Here is a 9579-nt window from a genome sequence, read left to right as displayed (position 1 = left end):
AAAATATATGATTCCATTTACATGAGGTTCTAGAATAACTTAAATTTTGGCAAATTCATAGAGACAGAAAAGCAGAACAGAATGATAGTTACCAGGGGCTTTAGGGAGTGGAGAATGGGAAATTAATGTTTAATCATTACAGAATTTCTATCGGGGAAGAAAAAAAGTTCTAGAGATGGATGGTGATGATGATTGCACAACAATGTGAATGTACTTAATGATACAGAACTGTATACTTTAAAATGGTATATGTTTATGTTACATATATTTCACCACAATAAAAAAGCAAAGTTCAACTATATGCTGCCTACAAGAAATACATTTTAAACAAAAAGACACAAGAAGGTAAAAAGTAAAAGAATGTAAATACATATACACACTGTATTAGTCTATTCTCACATTGCTCTAAATAAATACCTGAGCCAAAAGCAATTCAACAAAAGCAAAAATTGACAAGTGGTATCTAATGAAACTGAAGAGCTTCTGCACAGCAAAAGAAACTATCTGAGTGAACAGACAACCTACAGAATGCGAGAAAACTTTTGCAATCTATTCATCTGGCAAAGGTCTAATATCCAGAATCTACAAGGAACTTAAACAAATTTACAAGAGAAAAAAGGATTAAAAAGTGGGCAAAGGACATGAACAGACACCTCTCAAAGGAAGACATACATGCCACCAACAAACATGAAAAAAAGCTCAACATCACTGATCATGAGAAAAATGTAAATCAATACCACAATGAGATACCATCTCACACCAGTCAGAATGGCTATTATTAAAAAGACATAAAACAACAGATGCTGGCGAGGTGGCCAAGAAAAAGAAATGCTTTTACACTGTTGGTAGAAATGTAAATTAGTTTAACCATTGTGAAGACAGTGTGGCCATTCCTCAAAGACCTACAGGCAGAAATACCATTTGACCCAGCAATCCCATTACTGGGCATATATGCAAAGAAACATAAATCATTCTATTATAGAGACACACACTCATGTATGTTCATTGCTGCACTATTCACAATAGCAAAGACATGGAATCAATGTAAATATCCATCAACAAGACTGGATAAAGAAAATGTGGTACATATACACCATGTAATACCACGAAGTCATAAAAAGGAACGACATAATGTCCTTTGCAGAGACATGAATAGAGTTAGAAACCATTATCTTCAGCAAACTAATGCAGGAACAGAAAACCAAACACCACATGTTTTCACTTATAAGTGGGGGCTGAATGATGAGAACACATGGACACATGGAGGGGGACAACACACACTGGGGCCTGTTGGAGGAGGGTGGTGGGGGGAGAGAGAGCATCAGGAAGCATAGCTAATGGATGCTAGGCTTAATACCTAGGTGATGGGATGATTTGTACAGCAAACCATCATGGCACACGTTTACCTATGTAACAAATCTGCACATCCTGCACATGTACCCCTGAACTTAAAATAAAAGTTGAAGAAAACAAAAAAGAAATACCTGAGACTGGGTAACTTACAAGAAGAGAGGTTTCATTGGTTCACGGTTCTGCAGGCTGTACAGGAAGCATGGAGGCATCTGCTTCTGGGGAAGCCTCAGGGAGCTTTTACCCATGACAGAAGGCAAAGTAGGAACAGGCACTTCAGGAACAAGAGAGAGGACGGGGAGGTGCCACACATTTTTAAATGATCAGATCTTGGGAGAACTCACTCATTATCACAAGGATAGCACCAACGGATGACACTAAACCATTCATGAGAAATCCACCTCCATGATCCAATCACTTCCCACCTAGCCCACCTCCAACATTCAGGATTATATTTCAACATGAGATTTGGGCAGGGACACACATCTGAACTATATCTCACACACTGACACACACACACAAACACACCGTGCTACCACCAGTAAGAAGAAAGTGGCAGTGGCTGTATTAATGTCAGAAAAAAATATAGTTTGGAGCAAAAAAGATTAAAAAGGACATTTCATAAGGACAAGAAGGTAAATTAATCAGAAATATGTAACAATCAGAAATATTTAAGCACCTAATAATGAGTGACTTTCAAAATACATGAAGCCAAAACCAATAGAAATACAAAGAGAAATAGATAAATTCATAATTATGGTTGGAGATTTCAATATCTTCTCAATAACTAATAGAACAAGTACAAAACTCAATAAGGATACAGTAGACTAAGGAAAACACTATCAATCAACTTGAGTTGATTGACATTTATAGAATACCATGCCCAATAATATGAGAATATATATTTTTCTCAAAATCTTGTGAAACATTTGCCAAGACAGACCATATTCTGAGCCATGAGATAGATCTTAATAAACCAAAAAGGATTCAAATTATACAAAATACGTTCTCAGACCACAATGGAATTTTTAAAAGTCAGTAATGGAAATATCCTTAGAAAATTCCCAAATCATTGAAAGCTAATTAAACTACTACTAAATAACTCATGAATCAAAAAAGTAAATAAAAATGGAAATTTGAAAGTATTTTAAACTAAACAAGATGAAAACACAACATATCAAATGTCATTAAACCAATACTTAACAGGAAATTTAAAGCACTCAGATATGAAAAAATAAAGGAAGGTTTCAAATCAATGAATTTCAGCTTCTACCTTAAGAAACTAGCAGCAAAAGAGCAAATAAAACCAAAGTAGGCAGGAAAAATGATATAATAAAAGTCAAAGTGGAAATTAAAGAAATAAAAAACAGAAAAGTAGAGAAAACCAAAACCGTTCTTTGAAATCAATAAAGCCTGTAGCAGATAGATCAGAAAAAAAGACAGAAATTACCAACATCAGAAATGAAACAGGTGACATCACTACAGATTCTACAAATATTAAAAGAATAATATGGGAGAAACAGGAGGGCGAGACTACAAACTAGCAAGGATAGGGTGGGGTTAGGGAGGGAAGGGAAGTAGGGGAGAGAAGCGATCGCGAGAGAAAAAAATGCAACTTCCCAAAATAAAAAGCAAAGATTGCATTAGGAGCGAACAGAGCTGCAGAAATAGATGGCAGCTTCGTCTGACTGAAACAAAGGGGCCACTGGATGTCTGTCTTCTTGGGGGGTGAGCCAGACAGACTGATAAACAGCCTCAACTGTGTTGAGGGGAGGGTTTCGCCTCCCATTTTGCCCTGCAGCAGCAGCATGGACGTGTTGGCTAGTTACAGTATATTCCAGGAGCTACAACTTGTCCATGACACCGGCTACTTCTCGGCTTTGCCATCCCTAGAGACCTGGCAGCATGAATAAGTAAATGGAAGAAAGGAAGTCCAGAAGCCTTACTTCCAGGATATCCTGGAAGATATTTACTTGTGGGAGTGAAGACCCCTGAGGGAAACACAGGATAAGAGAAAGGGTCCCATAAGGAGAACAGAGACTGAGAGAAAAGGGAATATTCCAGAAGAGATATGCCTTGAATTGGAACGCTACCTACAGACGGAGCCCAGGAGGATCTCGGAGACCTTTGGTGAGGACTTGGTCTGTTTCCTCCACGCTTCTCCCTGGTGCATTGAGGAAAGCTTCCGTCGCTTAGACCTCCTACTGCTCCCCGTGGAAGCGGCCATCTGTGAGAAGAGCTTGGCAGTGAACATCTTGCTCTCTGGGGACAAGTTGCTATCTGAGACCTGCCTCAGCCTCCAGTCACCAACTCTTCTCTAGACAGCTACACAGCTGTCAACCAGGTCGAGCTCAACACAGTGACCTCATTAATGTCCCCATCGTCCCCTGAGCTCAGCCGCCATCTGGTCAAAACCTCAAAAACTCTCTCTGCCGTGGATGGCACAGTGACGCTGAAACTAGTGGCCAAGAAGGGTGCTCTCATCTCCGTAAAGGTGGGAGGGATCACAACAGCTTCAGCAGCTATAACGGCTGCTGGGGCCGTTAAGAGTGGACAGAGCGACAGTGACCAAGGAAGGCCAGGGCTGAAGCATGTCCCTAAAACAAGAAGAGGGTTCACTGCTGTCAGTTTAACGGGTGCCAGGAAGTTTATACAAAAAGTTCCCACTTAAAGGCCCACCATAGGATTCACACAGGTGAGAAGCCTTACAGGTGCTCATGGGAGGGATGCGTGTAGCGTTTAGCACGAAGCGATGAGCTCACCAGGCACTCCAGGAAACACACAGGTGCAAAGCTCTTCAAATGCTACCGCTGCGACGGGTATTTTTCAAGGTCTGACCATCTTGCCCTCCATATGAAGAGACATATCTAAAAAACCGAAAGGCCAGAGTTGCAGTGGCATCAGCCAGTGTCTAAAGGAAATACCATGAGGCACGGGGCTGGACTTCAGGCAGGGACCCACTGCCTCGCAGAAGAAAGTTCTCACTTATAAACCTCTGTACACACATACACACACTCACATACAGACCCACACACATACACATTGTCATGCACTCAACTGTATTTAAAATATATACGTCTCTTCTTTACGCCTTGCCCTAGCTAGATGGAAGAAGATGAAGAAGGCAACCAGGTGAATTCAGCAAGGCAGACTGGCTGCTTACTTTAGCACTATTCGAATTATTTCCCACTGTTGCCAATGGAAATCAAAGAAAATGGATGTGACATCTCTGCAGGTGGATGGCACTCTGAGGGGTTTATTTCACTTGCTTCTCAGTGCAACTTGATAGGAGAATTCAGCATCTTAAAGTTGTGTATGTGTAGCACTAATGTTTCTTTTTAAATAGTTGGGGGAAAATGACCTAGAAAACCAAATTGCAGTTTGGTAGCCAAAATTAACTCTTGCTTTATTTGTCCTTTGTGTGTGAAAAGTCCTACTATTCCGTGCGTCAGACTTCCTCACAGAACTGTTGACTGGTTTTGGTTCTTCTTAGTACTACTGAGATCTTTCACGTTGATCCCAAAGGCCTTAGCAGCGGCAGACTCTGGAATAACATCTTACACCTTTCTGGCCTGCATTTCTGTAGACTTCACTCTCAAGGGAGGAGTTTTCTTTTCTTACTTTTTGACTCTTGCACACCATATGCACCAGGGATTCTGGAAACTTCTAGCATGACTGCAAAGTGGCCAAGAGAATAAAGTCCTTGACGATAAATCACAGTATATCCCTTGAGCCTCACCTTGTTGCCGGTGCTAGATTTTTTCTTTTTAATCTCTCCGTTTCTTGCTAATGAAAACTTGAAAAGCTTATTTGGAAGCTTAAGTGTTTTATCTTTTCTCCATGGACTAAACCTCTTCAGGACTCTCTCAATACCTGGATGTTCAGCTCTCACAACAGCCAATCAGATGGGACATCACAGTTCTCTCATCCTCCTTGAGGCGTAATGACCTCAGCTCATAATGATCAACCGTTGTGCTGGGTGTCATTGCTACCCCATAACCAGTTAAAGCATAGATGTCGCCAGTCTCAGAGGGTAGCTGCATATTTAACTCTGGCTTATGATGTGATAAAAAGCCAAAAGTATCACTCTTTCTAGGAGTGGGGAGACCTGAGGATGCCTCCCAAGTCTAGTGACTTCATAAAACATAATCCTATCTTCTCTCTCATGTCCACTGAGCTCCTATTCCCCCATTTGTTACAATACACAATTTAAAATGCCACTGTGGGAGTGAAGGGTTGACATTTAAGAAAAAGGTTGAGGTGTTTCTCTCATGGGTTTTCTAAAAGGAGAGACACATTTGCTTCTTTTTTTTCTTTTTTTTTTTTTGGCTAGGCCCACCATGACTTGTGACCTAGAATCCCCAGGATTAACAGAGGCCCCACACTTACTCTGCAAGCGGACTCCAAAGGAGTCTACAGTCCTTACTTTTCATACCACACACACATACACATCCAATACTGGTCACTATCTACCTGCATTCCTAGCTAGCAGGTACTGGCCTCAACTCCAAAGATTGCCTTTAAGACCATCAAGTGGCCTATGCAAGCAAGCAGGGTGGTTATTAGGACAGAGTGTATATTTTGTATATTCTGGGACCATCTCTTCAAGACACGTTTATAAAATAAAAATGGCGCTTGGTCCACACACAGTTGCTGCTCCCTCCTACCAGCTGGCTCCCCTCCTGTCCTCCTTTGACTGTTTGACTCATTGACTATTAAAATCCCACCCCATACATATTTGGGATGCAAAACTAATAAAAGAAACACAAACACATATATGACAGTAACCTTCGAGATCTGGGTTTTCAGCTTTCTGCAGCCTTTGTTTTCATTGAAATGTTGAAACTACTCATCTGAGGGCAAAGGAACCTCCTCACAAATGCTGTAGCTGCCAATTGGACACTTGGGGCATTGCGAGGTCTGGTCTCAAGAATTTCCTTTCTCCTTTTCCGTTTTTTCTATTTAGACCAAAAACAAACAAACAAAAAATAATACAAAATAACAACAAGAAAAGAAAAAACACCCTTAACACACACACACACACACACCACACACACACACACACACACACACAATCTGTCCATTTGCCAGAGGCAATTAAATGTATGTTAGTTGGAGGGTATTTTTTAAAAATCCGTTTTATTCCAAAGATTTAAAACTAGACATGACTTAAAAATTTCTAGAGCACTGCTTGCTGACAATCGCATAGTTCTCTACTACAGTTGGGTACATTTTGTGGCCAGTAAAACAGGGCATACCATGGGATTATATTTGAATGCGTGGGGCATCCTTCCCAGATGAAGGATGTGTGAGGGACCTTGAACCTCAGCTGTATTAAACTGTAGCACCTCCAGCCAGTGTACTAGATAAAACTTTGGATACCCTGAATTCTGTTGGTTCCTTTCTTTTCCTTTATGTAGCAACCTCCAGCATGAATGCATGCACACACCAGTGATGGCATTAAGCCATGGCCGCCACGATTTGCAAATTTTCTCTTCCAAGCTGGAGCTGCTCTTGCCTCTCAAAATGCTATTATTAAGGGTTTAAAATACTTAATTTAATTTTTGAACTGATGAACTGACCAATGCAAGGCTCTATTAAAAAGAAAAAAAAAGAATAATATGGAAAGATTATGAACAACTTTATGCCAATAAATCCAACAATTTCCAAATTAGTTGGAAGGCAAATTACCAAAACTCACGCAAGAAGAAGTTTAAAACTTGAATACCCTTATTATCTATTTAAAAAATCAATAATGTAGTTTAAAACCTTCCCTAAAATTCAAGGTTCAAATGACTTCACTAGTGAATTCTACCACACATTTAAGGAAGAAATAATATCTATTCTATACAAACTCTTTCAAAAAATTGAAAAGGAAGTAGTACTTCCCAATTCATTCTATGAAGCTAGCATTACCCTGACACCAAACCAGATACAGCTATTATAAAAAAACTATAGACCAGGGGTATCAATTTTTTTGCTTCCCTGGGCCACCCATAAGATGCACTAACACTAACGATAGCTGATGAGCTAAAAACAAAAACAAAAACTGCAAAAACTCATGTTTTAAGAAAGTTTACAAATTTGCATTGGGCTTCATTCAAAGCTGTTCCGGGCTGCATGCAGCCCATGGGCCATGGATTAAACAAGCTTGCTACAAACCAATATCCCTCATGAACAGAAACACAAAAATTATGAACAAAAGTTTCAACAAACTGAATCCAATATTCTTTTAAAATACACACACATACCTGGTTTTGTTGTCCTTTGCTTTATTGTGCTTTGCAGATATTGCTTTTTCTTTTACAAATTAAAGGTTTGTGACAACCTTTAGTTGAGCAAGTCTATCAGTGGCATTTTTCCCACAATATATGCTCACTTTATGCTTCTATGTCACATTTTGATAATTATCACAATATTTTCAAATTCATTGTTATTATTATATCTGTGCTACAGTTTGAATGTTTGTCCCCTCTGCCACTCATGTTGAAACATGATCCCCATTGTGGCAGTACTGAGAGCTGGACCTTTTAGAGGTGATTAGGTCACCAGGGTTCTGCTCTCACAAGTAGATTAATCCATTCATGAATTAATGGGTTACTGGATTAACTGGTTATCACAATACTGGAACTGGAGGCTTTATAGGAAGAGGAAAAAACACCTGAGGTACCACACCTAGCCTCCTCACCATGTAATGCTCGGTACCACCTTGGGACTCTGTAGAGAGTCCCTACCAGAAAGAAGACCCTCACCAGGTAAGTCCTCTCGATGTTGGATTTCTCAGCCTCCATAAATGTCAGAAATAAATTATTTCTCCTTATAAATTACCCAGTTTCAGGTATTCTGTTATAAGCAACAGAAAACAGACTAAAAGAATCTATTATGGTGATCTATGATCAGTGATTTTTAATGCTACTATGGTAATTGTTTTGAGGTATGACAAACTGCCCCCACATAAAACAGCAAACTTAGTGGATAATGACTGTGTGTACCTGACTACCCCACCAACTGGCTCCCTCCCTCTCTCCTCTCCTGCCCCCCGCCTCTCCTCCTCCCACTCTTCCCTCTACCTCTCCTCTCCGCTCTCCCCTCTTTCCTCTCTCCCTCTGTCTCCCTCCCTCCCTCCTCCACCCTCCCTCTTCCTGAGAAACAGTATTTAAATTAGGCCAATTAATAACCCTAAAATGACTTCTAACTTTTCAAGGGAAAGGAAGAGTCATACATCTCTCACTCTAAATCAAAAGCTAGAAATTACTAAATTTACTGATGAAGGCATGCCAAAAGCTGAGATAAGTCAAAAGCTAGTCCTCCTGCATCAAAAAGGTAGTCAAGTTGTGAATGCAAAGGAAATGTTCTTGAAGGAAATTAAAAGTGCTGCTCCAGTGAACACATGAATGATAAGAAAGCAAATCAGCCTCCTTGTGGATATGGGGAAAAATTTAATGGTCTAGATAGAAGACCAAACAACCCACAAAATTCCCTTTCAGACAAAGCTAATCCAGAAAAAGGCCCTACCTCTCTCAATTCTAAAAGTATAAACTAGAAAACCTAGAAAATGCATAAATCTCTGGAACATAAAACTTCCCACGATTAAACCAGAAGGAAATAGAACCCTGAACAGACCAATAATGAGTAATAAAACTGAAGCTGTAATAAAAAGTATTCCAACAAAAAAGCCCAGGACCACGTGGATTCACAGATAAATTTTACCAGATGTACAAAGAAGTCTGGTACCAATCTAGCTGAAATTATTCCAAAAGATCAAGAAGGAAGGATTCCTCCCTAACTCATTTTATGAAGCCAGTATCACCCTGATACCAAAATCAGGCAAGAACACAATAAAAGAAAACTAAGGTCAGTATCCCTGAGGAATAATAGATGCAAAAATCCTCAACAGAATACAAGCAAACTGAATCCAACAGCACATCAAAAATATAATACATCATGATTAAGTGGGTTTTATTCTAGGGATGCAAGGATGTTTAAATATACACAAATCCATAAGTGTGATTCACAACATAAACAGAATTAAAAACAAAAACTATATGATTATCTCAATAGATGCAAAGAAAGTATTCAATAATATCCAACATTCCTTCATGATTAATACCCTCAACAATCTAGGCACTGAAGGAACATACCTCAAAATAATAAAGACTATGTAGGACAAACCCACCATCAACAACATAGTGAACGGGGAAGAGTTCAAAGCATTCCCCCTAAGAACTG

General features: G+C 39.6%; 1 pseudogene; it reads left to right on the top strand.

Annotated features, from left to right (window-relative positions):
* The first annotated feature begins 3158 nt into the window (after positions 1-3158).
* Positions 3159-4233, top strand: LOC117083730 (annotated as a pseudogene).
* The last annotated feature ends 5346 nt before the right edge of the window (positions 4234-9579 follow it).

Source organism: Trachypithecus francoisi, unplaced genomic scaffold (assembly GCF_009764315.1).
Source record: "Trachypithecus francoisi isolate TF-2019V2 unplaced genomic scaffold, Tfra_2.0 Lachesis_group0, whole genome shotgun sequence".
Classification (NCBI taxonomy): Eukaryota; Metazoa; Chordata; class Mammalia; order Primates; family Cercopithecidae; genus Trachypithecus; species Trachypithecus francoisi.
Note: the sequence above shows the minus strand (reverse complement) of the source record. Positions and strands in the feature narration are given on the sequence as shown.